Raw genomic sequence first — 11,541 nt, forward strand, 5'->3', positions numbered from 1 at the left:
TGGCTTCCTGCTAAGTCACTTAGCCAAACCTCTAGACTCCCCAAGTTGACACAATGTTTCAACCATAACACCACCAAACCTGGATTCACCTTCAGCACGGTTTGTTCCACATCACTCTTCTCACTGGCCCCTCGTGAGGAGTTTCACACAGCATGTGCTGCCTTTGTGATTTTTTTGCCCCTGTTCTTCCCCACAGCTGTCTTTTAGTGCTCATTCACCGAGGTTGTGTATTCACCAGTCTCCAAGTTAAAGAGTAGTTATATGAAAAGCGCTGTTTAATAGCAAAAAACTATTGTGATTCTGTCTAAGTTTGGCAGAATCTCAAGAATTAAAACCTATGCTCTGTATTCAGTAATAGAAGGTGATCATTGATGCATCTAGCTTGGAGATTTAGGTTTTATTTGCAGCTATGTCCCTTTCTAGACCTCAGACAGGAGCTAGACTGTGTTTAGGCTGCCTTTCCGCACTATACTCACAGATGCCGGCTCCACCAGGGTGGGAAAGTGTGAACAGAAACTGCCTTCTTTGTAAGAATAATAAAATAAAAGTACAGTCCCTGAGAACTTTATTTTAAATTCTACTGTGATAAAACCAGCATATTTGTTTATGAGATGTGGCCTCTCTTTGAAACTCATGTTATTTATTCTTCAGTATCTTTTTAATGATACCTTTTAAAAATAATCATACCACTATAGTCACAAAGATGAGCCACTTGATTCTAACTTTAAAACAGAAAGTTTATGCCCCTGGGGGAATAAAGGGGAATTTTTGTCCCCAAAATGAATTATGAACTTTTCTTCATCATTTAAGTTTTGAATTTTAGCACCTGATGAAGGTGTATTATCTGTATATTTTCCATTCTGTTTAATAATGATATTTATTAGTTTTTGCATTTATTGTGTGTATGTCCTTAAGGAATTCAAAACCAAGATATAGAGACAAGATGTATACATGTGCAACAAAGAATAGCTAGGAAAGACTTAAACTGCAGCAAGGTTAAAGAACTGGAGATGATTACATAAATATGTTTGTGATTTTTCTAATAATGATTTCCATCTCAAAAACATTCTGCTGATTGACTACTCAACAATCCATGCTATGAAGTACACTTGATGAAGGCAATGTATTATGCAATGACTTTTTAAAATTTATGCCATTATTAAAATAAATATAAATAAATTTTAAAATGTGTGCCATTAATTACATTTCTAAGTATTTTAATCAAAGAAGCAGATTTTCGAGTCGTATTTCATAACCACTTACATAGCACTATTGTAAATGAAGTTAGAAAAATACAGGATGCCATAAGAAGATTATCTCCCTATGTTATGTAAGTCGAAAAGCCAGTTAGACAGCTCTCCTTCCAGACAGGCAACCTGGCTGGGAAGGAGGAAGCTCCAGCCAGATGCTCACCTCATGAGTAGCTCAGGACATGCTTGTTGCTTCTTGTCAGGGAGGCTCACACTGCAGATGGAAGATTCTGTGGATGCCAAGCATACCTTAGGACTGCAACTTGCTTGATATAAACTCAAGAGGCATGCCAAGTGTGACAAAGGAGACTTCCAACCTACTTTTCACTGCAGGAAGGCAGAATGTGTAATGGTGAAAGATACAAACTTGGAACTCAAGCAACTGGATTAATATCCAAAATCTATGACTCTTAAACAGTGTAATCATAGGCAAGTAAGCTTGACAGTGCCTGTTTCCTCATCTGTGATACAAGGGTGAGGGTTAAATAAATTCAAAGTCATGAGGCATTTGGAGCTTGACATATAGTAAACAATATAAGGGATTACTCCACCATGCGTTATTGAATTGTTTCTTAAAGAATTCATCAGTTCACATGGAACAGTGGTCTCTGAACCCTTCTTCTCAGGGCCATGACCAATTGTATAAAGCAGCCAGAGAAAAGAAAAGGATGAGGAGTGACAGAGTCAAGGTGAGCATGCGTGACATCCACTTCCTGTATCATTTCTGTCTGCAGGTAGACCTGTATCTGCAGTGCACTCACACTTGTGATGTGGTCTAGAACCACACAAGTCTCAGTCCTCAGATAACTCCTAAAATAAGAGTAATAAAATGTAACATTCACTCTATTTTTTAATTCCAAAATTTACAATACACAACAGAAATAATAGAGCCAGGCAGTGAGCGAAGAGGTGGGCATAGTCCCAGAGAGATGAAGAAAGATGCCACCTCACTTGGATTTTGAGCACTTAAATCAGTCCTGTGACATGAGTATTCCCTGTGGCCTATGGCCTTTCCAGATAACCACTTTTGGAAGTGAGCAGGACATTTAAAGTTTGGGTGATCTTTTTGCCTATATAATCTTGGTCTCCTGCTGTGGTAGAAATCTACTGAAATCTTTAATAGTTCAAGTTGGAGGACGCTACACCCCCACCCCCACCCCCACCCCCGGGGTACAAAACCTGAAGGCACAAACCTTGTCTCCCTTTTTTTAAATGTATTCCCCTACCAAGTTCCTGTGTTTAGAACCTACTAACATGCAGAACATTTGTTTAAATGGCTGAACAGATCCCAGGAACTTAAAATAATTCAAATAGTTCAGCTCCACTTGGGTGCCCATGCACTTGCAGCACTTACTTGGGAAGTATTTGAGGCCAAGCTGAGAATGTGCAATGAATTTGGAAAGGGTGCTCAGGTGCTGGAATCTCACCAAGGGCTCTGGTCTCCAAAGCTTTCTCCGTCACAGCTTCTCATTAGTTACTAACGTATGATGATCCTAAAAGCATGGCACTGGCATCCTGCTGGGACCCCTGGGATGTGTCACAACACGGTGGAGAAGCAGAAAAAGGATCAGCCAGATGTAGAAGAGGCCAAGTATATGGCATGGCCCACTTTATAACAGCCTGCTCTGCAGAGAACTAATCCGCAGAGACGTGGTCCACTCCCACAAGACAGCGTTAGTCATCCAGCAAGGTGGAGCCTCCAGGGCCTACTGTATTCCATTAGAGCAACATTTCTTAAAGGTCCTACCTTAAAGGTCCTACCTTAAAGGTCCTACTACCTCCACACTGCCGCAGTGGAGACCACACTTTTAGCACATGAACCTTTGGTGGACAAACAACATCCAAAGCACAGCAAATGCTAAGTATAACCAGCCTGCTTTTGGACTTCAGATTGACATTTAAGAATAAAGAGCAAAAAATTACATGATTCTGAGCACACTCACACCTCTAGTCGTACTGACACAACCAGAATTTCTTGTCTTTAATCATTCCACACTAAAACCTTAAACCTTTGGGTACCTGACTTGTGAGAGGAAAGAGAACTAGACTGACAATGGGAAACATCTTGTCCATGGACTGGAAAAAACAGGCTATTACCATTTGTAAGACCTTCCTCATTTATTCTTTATTATAAATACGTACTGATGGTTTGGTGAACCTTGAGAAGTTTATTGCGTATGCTTTTAACCACATTTCCTCAGTCTCAGGATAATGAGTTGCCTGCTTCTCAAGATTCAGAAACTGTAGAGTTTGGGGATTTTTAGTCTTCTTTCCTTTTAAGTCTTTGATTTTGTAGATAAGGAAAGTGGACTAGAGAAAGGAGTGGCTGTGCTCTGGATCCTGCTTGTTCTGTTAAAGCCAAGGGTGAGCCTGCAGGTATTTTCATTCCTCTTTCTGTTCTTTGGTTGTTCTTTGTTCTGTTCCCAGATGTCATATCTTTTGATTACGAGTCCTCTGTAGAAGAGAGCCCAGCATGTAAGGACTCATTTCTGGAAGCGCAGGTGTTTTGGTTAATGATTATTTCCAACAGTGATGCTGCAGAAGGCTGTCTTTTGTTCTCTAATGAGGTTAAATCCTTGACAAAGAGCACAGCTGCTCCAGATGGTGGGAGATAGAAGCGGTCCCAAGGCTGCCTGTTGTCACACCGAGACCCACTTGGGGGAGCAGGGAGTCTCTTTAGCTGAGACAAATGTAGAATTACAGGCCTTGTCATGATGGCAGGTAGGAGGTAGTGCGTGTAGACAGTGCAGAAAGGAGAGGACAATACTCAGGCCACCAGCAGGTCTGCCCCAGACAGAAGACAGCAGTTCCATTGGGGGTTTCCAACAAGTTCAACTGAATAGCAGGAACCAGAATGTACATCATTCCACAGGATGTCCCAGAAAGAGAACCAAAGGGCTCTCTCCATTATAGGCCCGATGGGTGAACTGAAAGAGTGTGTGGCTCATCACAAGCTATACAGCTCGTAGATAAAAATAACCTACCTGCCCCTTTTATCTAAATAGAGACCAGTCGTGTACTTATAATCCAAACCTAACATTTGCGTCCAAAAGACTTACATTTCTGCACTGTAACACATTTCTTTCGTTTTGTCATCATGTCTACAGGCTGCGCACTCTATTAACAAAAGAGAAAAAGTCTTTTTACCCAGTGACATTTGCTCTGAAAGTCCAGGTCCCATGAATAAAGCAATTTCCCCCAGGGCCCACATGAACACAAATGATTAATAAAACATTCAACATTTTCTTTGATTTAAATAAATAAATAACTTATGATTTCTGGCTCAGTGCCTATTTTTTTTTTTTCTTTTTTCTTTTCTGAGACAGGGCCTTGCTATGTAGTTCAGACCAGCCTGGACTTGCTATGAAGCTCAGGCTGGCCCAGAACTCGAGGCAATTCTCCTGCTTCAGCCTCCCGAGTTCTGGGATAACAAGTGTATGTTCCGCACACCACCATGCCCAGCTCACTGCCTATTTTAGAGGTCTGACAACAATTTGTTTAGTGGCAGGTAAAGTGGCCTTCATTGTTCTATTTTTAGAAAAGAAGAAGCAAAATGGGCCCTCAAGAATTGCACCTGGTCCACAGGTATTCTGATAATGTGTCTGTAGCTGTACTTTGTGATTATCCTTAAGAGGATTTTGAAATAACCCCCCAACTAAAGGTTAGACCATGTAAGGTCTGATCATGTTAATTCAAAGAATCTGAAAACCTCTAAAGTTGTGCTGTCATCACTGCATGCAAAAGAACTCCTTTCACTCTTGATGTCTAAAGGAAGCACATTTACTGCTCTGCATTATTTATTGCACTCTCCCTTCCTAGTGATTCCCCTACCTTGTATTTTAACAACTGCTCTTTTAACTCCCATTCACTCTTATTTCAGCCCAAAGGTTGTAAGACTTAACATATTTGGCTTTCCTTGGTGTAATCTTCCTTCTTATTTTGCCACCCAACCTTGGAAATGCGTTGATTATTCAGTGAGGGCCCCAGGCCAGTGTTCGAGCTGCTTCTTAATTTTAGACAAAGGCTAGTCTTTACTGTGTCATGCTTCTGATACTGCTGGTGTAACTGTAAATGGCTTTTAGAGTGCTATGAGAACCGTCTTCTTGTGGTCTTGCAGTCTTAACCACAAGATCATAAAGTGGCAGAGCCATTTTCATTTGCTATCAGAATGATAAGGGACAATGAAAGGGTTAGCATCTTAGCATCAAGACCTAACCCCAGAATTTTTAATGATAAGTGTTATTTCACTGATCTGTCAAAATTTAACAAAGTGTCTCCTGGATGCCAGGTACTTTATAAGAATTTGTGATTACAGTAAAGAATAAAACAAATTTTATTTTGAAGACATTTATAGCATAAAAACCCATTATAACTGAATCTTAATAAAATATTGAACAAGTTTTTCTAAGAGTACATAACAGGTGTGCTGGGAGAGCACTCAGAAAGGTTGTATAACTTTATAGGGGAGGAGAAGAGACATAAGGAAACACTTTGTGGGAGAGGCAAGGCCTGAACTGAGTGCTAAAAGGTGAGAAAGAATGAGGTAGTGCTGTAGTTTTTGTCTTGTGGAGTGCAGCTGGCAGGATGGAAGTGGAAAAAGGAAGCGCATTCTAGCCAAAAAAAGATGTCACTGAACAAAGGCAGGTAGCCAAAAATAGCACGGAGGTACGAGATAAATTATTTAGTGTTTCTGAAGCCAGAACTGTGAGACAGGGGAGGGGATGAAGCAGGCAAGGGAGGGAAAAGCTCACTGTGAGCATATGGAGTTTGAGTCTACTCTCTTAGTAATGCGTTTTGAGATGAAATAATCTAATTGGCTGAATATTTTTAATACTCCCTTTTTTTGCTATGAGTAAGATTGATGTAAAGAGGAAAAGATGTGGTGGGGGGAAGGAGGCTTGTAGGAGATTAGGCCAATTAGAAATGAAAAAGAACAGATGAGACCCTGGACCAATGGCAGCAAAATTGGAGAAGTTATGAAGAATTCAAGAAATATTTAGGCATTAGAATGGACACAAGCTGATTAGAATTGACATGGGGTGAGAGATAGTAAAGGAGAGAGAGAAGCAGAAATAACTTGAGGGACAAGTTGATGTAAGCAACTAAAAGAAACAAGAATAAAAGAGAAAATGTCAACTCTGTTGGTGAAAGGTTGAGTTGCTATCCACGCAAAACACTTGTGTGGACGTGTCCATCATGTATTTTACTATCCAGGAGTCAGCCTTAAGGAAGAAGTCTGGATGACACGTACAGAAGGGTATGGTTATATGTGTGGGTTTGGAAAACACAAGTAGATGAGGTCACCAAGCAGAGGTCATAGAATCTTTAAAATCGGAGGAGTCAGAGCCTGAAGGGTAATACCTTTAAGAAACAAACATTTAAAGTAGAAGAGCAGAAAATGACTGATCAAAAGCTTAAAGAAGACTAGGGGAGTGGGAATGTACAGAAGCTAAGAGTTGCAAGGTTGGAGAAAAAGTGTGTGTTGCAGGGTTACAAGCAGCAAGTGGGCACTGTGGGAAAAGGGTTTATTCATGGCCGCCGCATTTGATGAATGATCTGCCACGGTCAGAGCAGAATCACAGGAGCACCAGGTTGGGATTCTTGAGTTATGGGCCAGAGTTTGATAACAATGAGTTGGTGGTGAAGAGTAGATGAAAAATGGAAGTGATTATTTTAAGAAGTTAGTTTGAAAAGCAGATGATACTAATTTGAGGGAGTCTAGGGGAGGACTTCTGGGAAGGGAGAAGGTTGTGTTGACTGAGAATATCTGTCAAAATAAAGATTTGGAGTATATAAAAGAGAGGATATGGCAGCTATAGTACTCAGAAGAAGCCCCAATAGATATGTGAAGTACAGGAATAAGGAGGATGACCTTCAGAAATTGAAGACACTGTGACTGGAGCAAAGGAGACATAGATGGACTTGAAAGTATATAAGCTCGCAGGTAGGGAGATGAAAAGCTAAAAGATGATAGGAGACGTTCAGCATGTTCTATAGCTGCCATGCATCCTTGGAACACCTCTCACATAGTTGAAAAATTTCCAACATTATCAATCTTGACTCCTAAAGGTAGAAACCAGCACTCATTCTCCTGGCATCTCTTGCTGCTATAGCACAGGCATGTGCTCTACCCTCCATAGGTCAGATGCTTCTTCGGGTGTGCTAACGTGGAAGGGAGCAATGTGAGGAGGTAGGTACATGTGGACTCCAAGTTTTGCCAAGCAAGTAGAGAAGTGTCACCTGCAGTCATACTAGAAACAGAACTGCTGGCCCATGGTTTTGTGCATCATGAATGCATTGTGCTAGTAGAGGTTTGGGTTCAGGTGGGGGTATTTACACAGCCCTCACAACATGCTTGGGGTTGGATTGTTCCTAAGATGACTTTCTAGGCTTCCAGGAGGTTCCTTTAGAAATACGACACAAACTCAGCATGCTGGATACTTTGTCTGCTACAAAGAACTCTGTGTTTGAAAGCATTGATTTTCTCAGCAGAGAAGACCAGGTCCTTTGCTGAAATCAAAAGGCAGGGGGTTTGATGAGGGCAATAATGTTTAGAGAAGTCAGTGAGATCATCAGGTGAGGAACTGACTCAGAGATGACTGAAGAACTGATGGGACACCTGAGAATCCAGTGTTGATGGTCAAGCTTACTGTAGCTGAGAAGGGAATCAAGGAATAAGTACTACTTAGATATTACAAGGAGCTACAGTATGAGTGGATTGATGAGAAATCTGGGAGAACTGGAGACATTCTCCAGAAGTAACAATGTTGAAATATTATATTTCAGAGAACATCCAGGCCATGAAGAGATCTAAGGTAGAAGAGAATATCTCTGAAATTAAGAGATCTAAAAATTTGTAAGTTGTGCTGCTGGGGCCATAGCTTTTACCTGGAGGGTGAAATTTCCTAGGATTTAGAGAAAAGAAGACTTTGTATTAGATCATAAAGTCTCCGCATGAGAGGCAGTGCTTGGGAGCTGAGTAGATAACCATGCTGATGAATGATACAGTCTGATGGTCTCAAACATACATGGAAGGAACTTTAATATAACAGCTGAATAGCAATATATCAGAAGCAGCAGTGGTCCCTAGAGGGCAAAAGATTTAGAGAGAGGTGTAGTGGGAGAGAAGAATGAGGAGTCTCAGAGTAGTAATAAAATAAGAAATGGGCCAGGAGAGGTGGGGTGGTAGTGAGGTCTTCCATACATTCAGAGGTGATGATTGCTACAGGGAGACAAGCAAGACTTGGTGAACAGTAGCTGGTCTTAAATCTCCAATGCCTTTTCTTATTAAGGTATGTTTAGAGCTAAAATTAATGAAGTCATACCCCCGTGAGACTGCTTCAGATGACTGAGGGTATCCAGAGCCTTCTTTTTTCAGGCTGAACATCTTTGGTTCCTTAACTCCTTTCACTTATTCACTCCTCCCTAGAAAAACTCTGAGTTTGGTTGTGGTCAATATTATCTTAAAATATGGCACTCAAAATAAAATGAAATTCTACAAAGGGAATCATATCAAATGAGAAAATGATGAAATATCTAATCTAGTCACAGCCTGAAACTGTCTCAATTGAGCCAAGGAAAGATTATGACCTCAGTCGATGTAGTCCCTCTCCTCTCTCCATTCCCTGTCAATAGACACTTGACAAATGTTTCAGTCGATAATCAGCTGGATTGAAGGCAGGGTGGCTTGGCAGAGGCGAACAGTTCATGGTAGACAGACTAGCAAAGCAACGAGAGAGAGAAAGGAATGATAAGCTTCCTTCTGTCACTTACATTGTACACAAAGCTGCCTAACCTAGGCCAGGTGTAGCACTAACACCCTTAATCTCAGCATTGAACCACGAATCAGTCACAAACTCTAGATTCAGCCACCTCTGAGAAGCCTACCTCCCCATGACTGCATAAGGCTTTGGGGGGACATCTAGACACAAATCATAACACCAAACAAAAATGTGGTTATCAATGACAAAGACAACCAACCTAGTTTAGATAATGACAGGTCACGTGCAAGAGAACTCCAGTCATTCCAGCCTGTCTGGGGTTCCAGCTGCCCCACAAGAGTGAACCTAGGCAAGGCCAGCAGAATAGCCACTCAGTTACCCACAAACTCATGAGAAATATTCAAGTGTTTGAAGCCACTAAATTTAGGGAATGTTTGTTATGCAGCAGAAGCTAATTTATACAAGCTGGAAAGATCAGACCAGGAAGTTAAAAATTTTAAATTAAGAAAACATTTTTAAAATCATAAAGCCTTAAAATTGCATGTGTTTGGCATAACAGACGACTCCAGCTATCCAGAATCCCTGTGATTCTGCCACAAGAATTTCAGCAATTCCCTTAACAGTAAGATATAGGAAGAAGATAATTTAAAATAAATTTTTTGTTAACCATTAGGAGTTACTATGTATAAGATAAAAAGGCAATAAAATGTAATATGTGGACAAATTGTGCTCAGGCTAATTTCCTCCCAGAACATCTGTTTGGGCATTGATGTGGAGATTTTAGTCACAGACTCTCAAAGAAGGTGAACAAAAGCTAATATACCACACAGTTTTCTACATGAGGACCAAGAACTGCTGAATCTCCGTGCTTCTGTTATCTCTCACCACAGCAACTTCTATGATATTTGAGTCTGGGATTTTCTAGGATTTATGAAGCTTTCTATGATTGGGCAAGTGGGATGGCTGAGTTGGATAACAATGGAGATAAAATTGCTTGACAAATTTAGTAGCAGCATTGATATAGGGCCACCCAGCTTGGAAAGAGACCCCTAACATTCGGGAGGGAGATGATTTCACAAACCAACATGGAAATTAGAAATTCATGCCACAAGGAAGAAATAATTGTAGTTGGTTACTGGCCAACTCATGTATATTACTGTCAGTGGTTCCCTTGATTCCAAATGATAGGCCATCACAGGGTGGTACAATGTACTTGAGATCTCTACTGTATTAACCTAAAGCATATGAGCTAACTCTGTCTGTGTTCTTTCTCACACTGGCCTCTTTCCCTACCTCTAAATAGTACAGAAGCACGACAGTTCTATCCATCAGTGTCTTTTGCATTCATCTTCTCTCCATTCCTGCTATCCTAATTGAAGCCGTATTACCACTTGATATGAACAGTTCACCTTTTAGTCTCTTTCCTTATCTATGAACTGCCAAATTAATCCTCCTAAACCATAACACTCTTTATCAAAGTCTCATCAATATGTAATATGTGGACAAATTGTGCTCAGGCTAATTTCCCCCCAGAACATCTGTTTGGGCATTGATGTGGAGATTTTAGTCACAGACTCTCAAAGAAGGTGAACACAAGCTAATATACCACAATGAAAAGATAATGAAAAAAAAAATAATGAAAAAAAATAATGAAAAAAGTTTGGAAGTTTGGTCCTATATTCCTGGTTCCCCTCATTGTAGCCCAGTGTACCCCATTGGCCTTATCTTTCCTAACTCCAGCTCACTGGAAACACAGTTCCCTACAATGGTTGTCTTTCTTACCTCCAACTCTCTTTTTAGAATCATTGTGTCTGGAATATGCATGCTTATTTCTGCTCATCTAAGGCAGAGTCCCTGGGCTGGGGATATAGCTCAGCGGCACAAGCACCTGCCAGGCAAGTGCAAGGCCCTGAGTTCGATTCTGGGTACCAAAAAAACAAAACAAAACAAACAAACAAACAAACAAAAAAAAACCCTAAAGGCAGAGTCCCCTTTTAAGGTGCATTTGCAAGGCCAGGTCCCCCAAGAAAACTCTGCTGATGTCCTCACGTTGGTGTAATCAATCTCTTGAGCACCCACAACTTTGTCTCTGTAGCTTTTCTGGTACTTATGCTTTCTGTCCTTTACTAAATCATTGTAATTCTCCTTACTCATTTCATTTCCTCCTTTTACACGGCAAGCTCAGTGCCACTAGTCTGAATCTTTTCATTACCTTCCAGCAATAATAGGCATTGACGACATGTTTGAGGAGCAAACATTTGAGGATACCATCCTTCATTTCCCTTTCACTTTATCAGTGGAAACTGCACACCTGCAGGATTTAAGCATGTTGAATAGAAAGGAAAAGTAAATGGGGAGTAGCTGTCTCTGTTCTATTTTTCTTTTTTTTGCCCTTCCAAAAACATGATTCATGATAAATAAACATAACTTTGAGAAAAAAATTATGAGGAGTTAAATAAAACAGAATTCCACGCCAAGAGCATATTAAGTTAAATTAAGAGAAATTAAACAGAAAATCCTCTCATGAGCATTTTCAAATCACACGAAGAGCCACCTCAGTGGCTTGATTT

General features: G+C 40.6%; 1 long non-coding RNA gene across 1 annotated transcript in view; it reads right to left on the reverse strand.

The window, feature by feature from the left end:
• LOC106148774 overlaps positions 1-2,817 on the reverse strand; it is a 17,608-nt gene extending 14,791 nt beyond the window's left edge. Inside the window, exon 1 of the long non-coding RNA XR_001234461.1 lies at positions 2,605-2,817. This is a non-coding gene — a long non-coding RNA (uncharacterized LOC106148774). The remainder of the gene's footprint in view (positions 1-2,604) is intronic.
• Positions 2,818-11,541: the final 8,724 nt, after the last annotated feature.

This window comes from Chinchilla lanigera, unplaced genomic scaffold, assembly GCF_000276665.1.
Source record: "Chinchilla lanigera isolate Chin_1 unplaced genomic scaffold, ChiLan1.0 scaffold00002, whole genome shotgun sequence".
Lineage (NCBI taxonomy): Eukaryota > Metazoa > Chordata > Mammalia > Rodentia > Chinchillidae > Chinchilla > Chinchilla lanigera.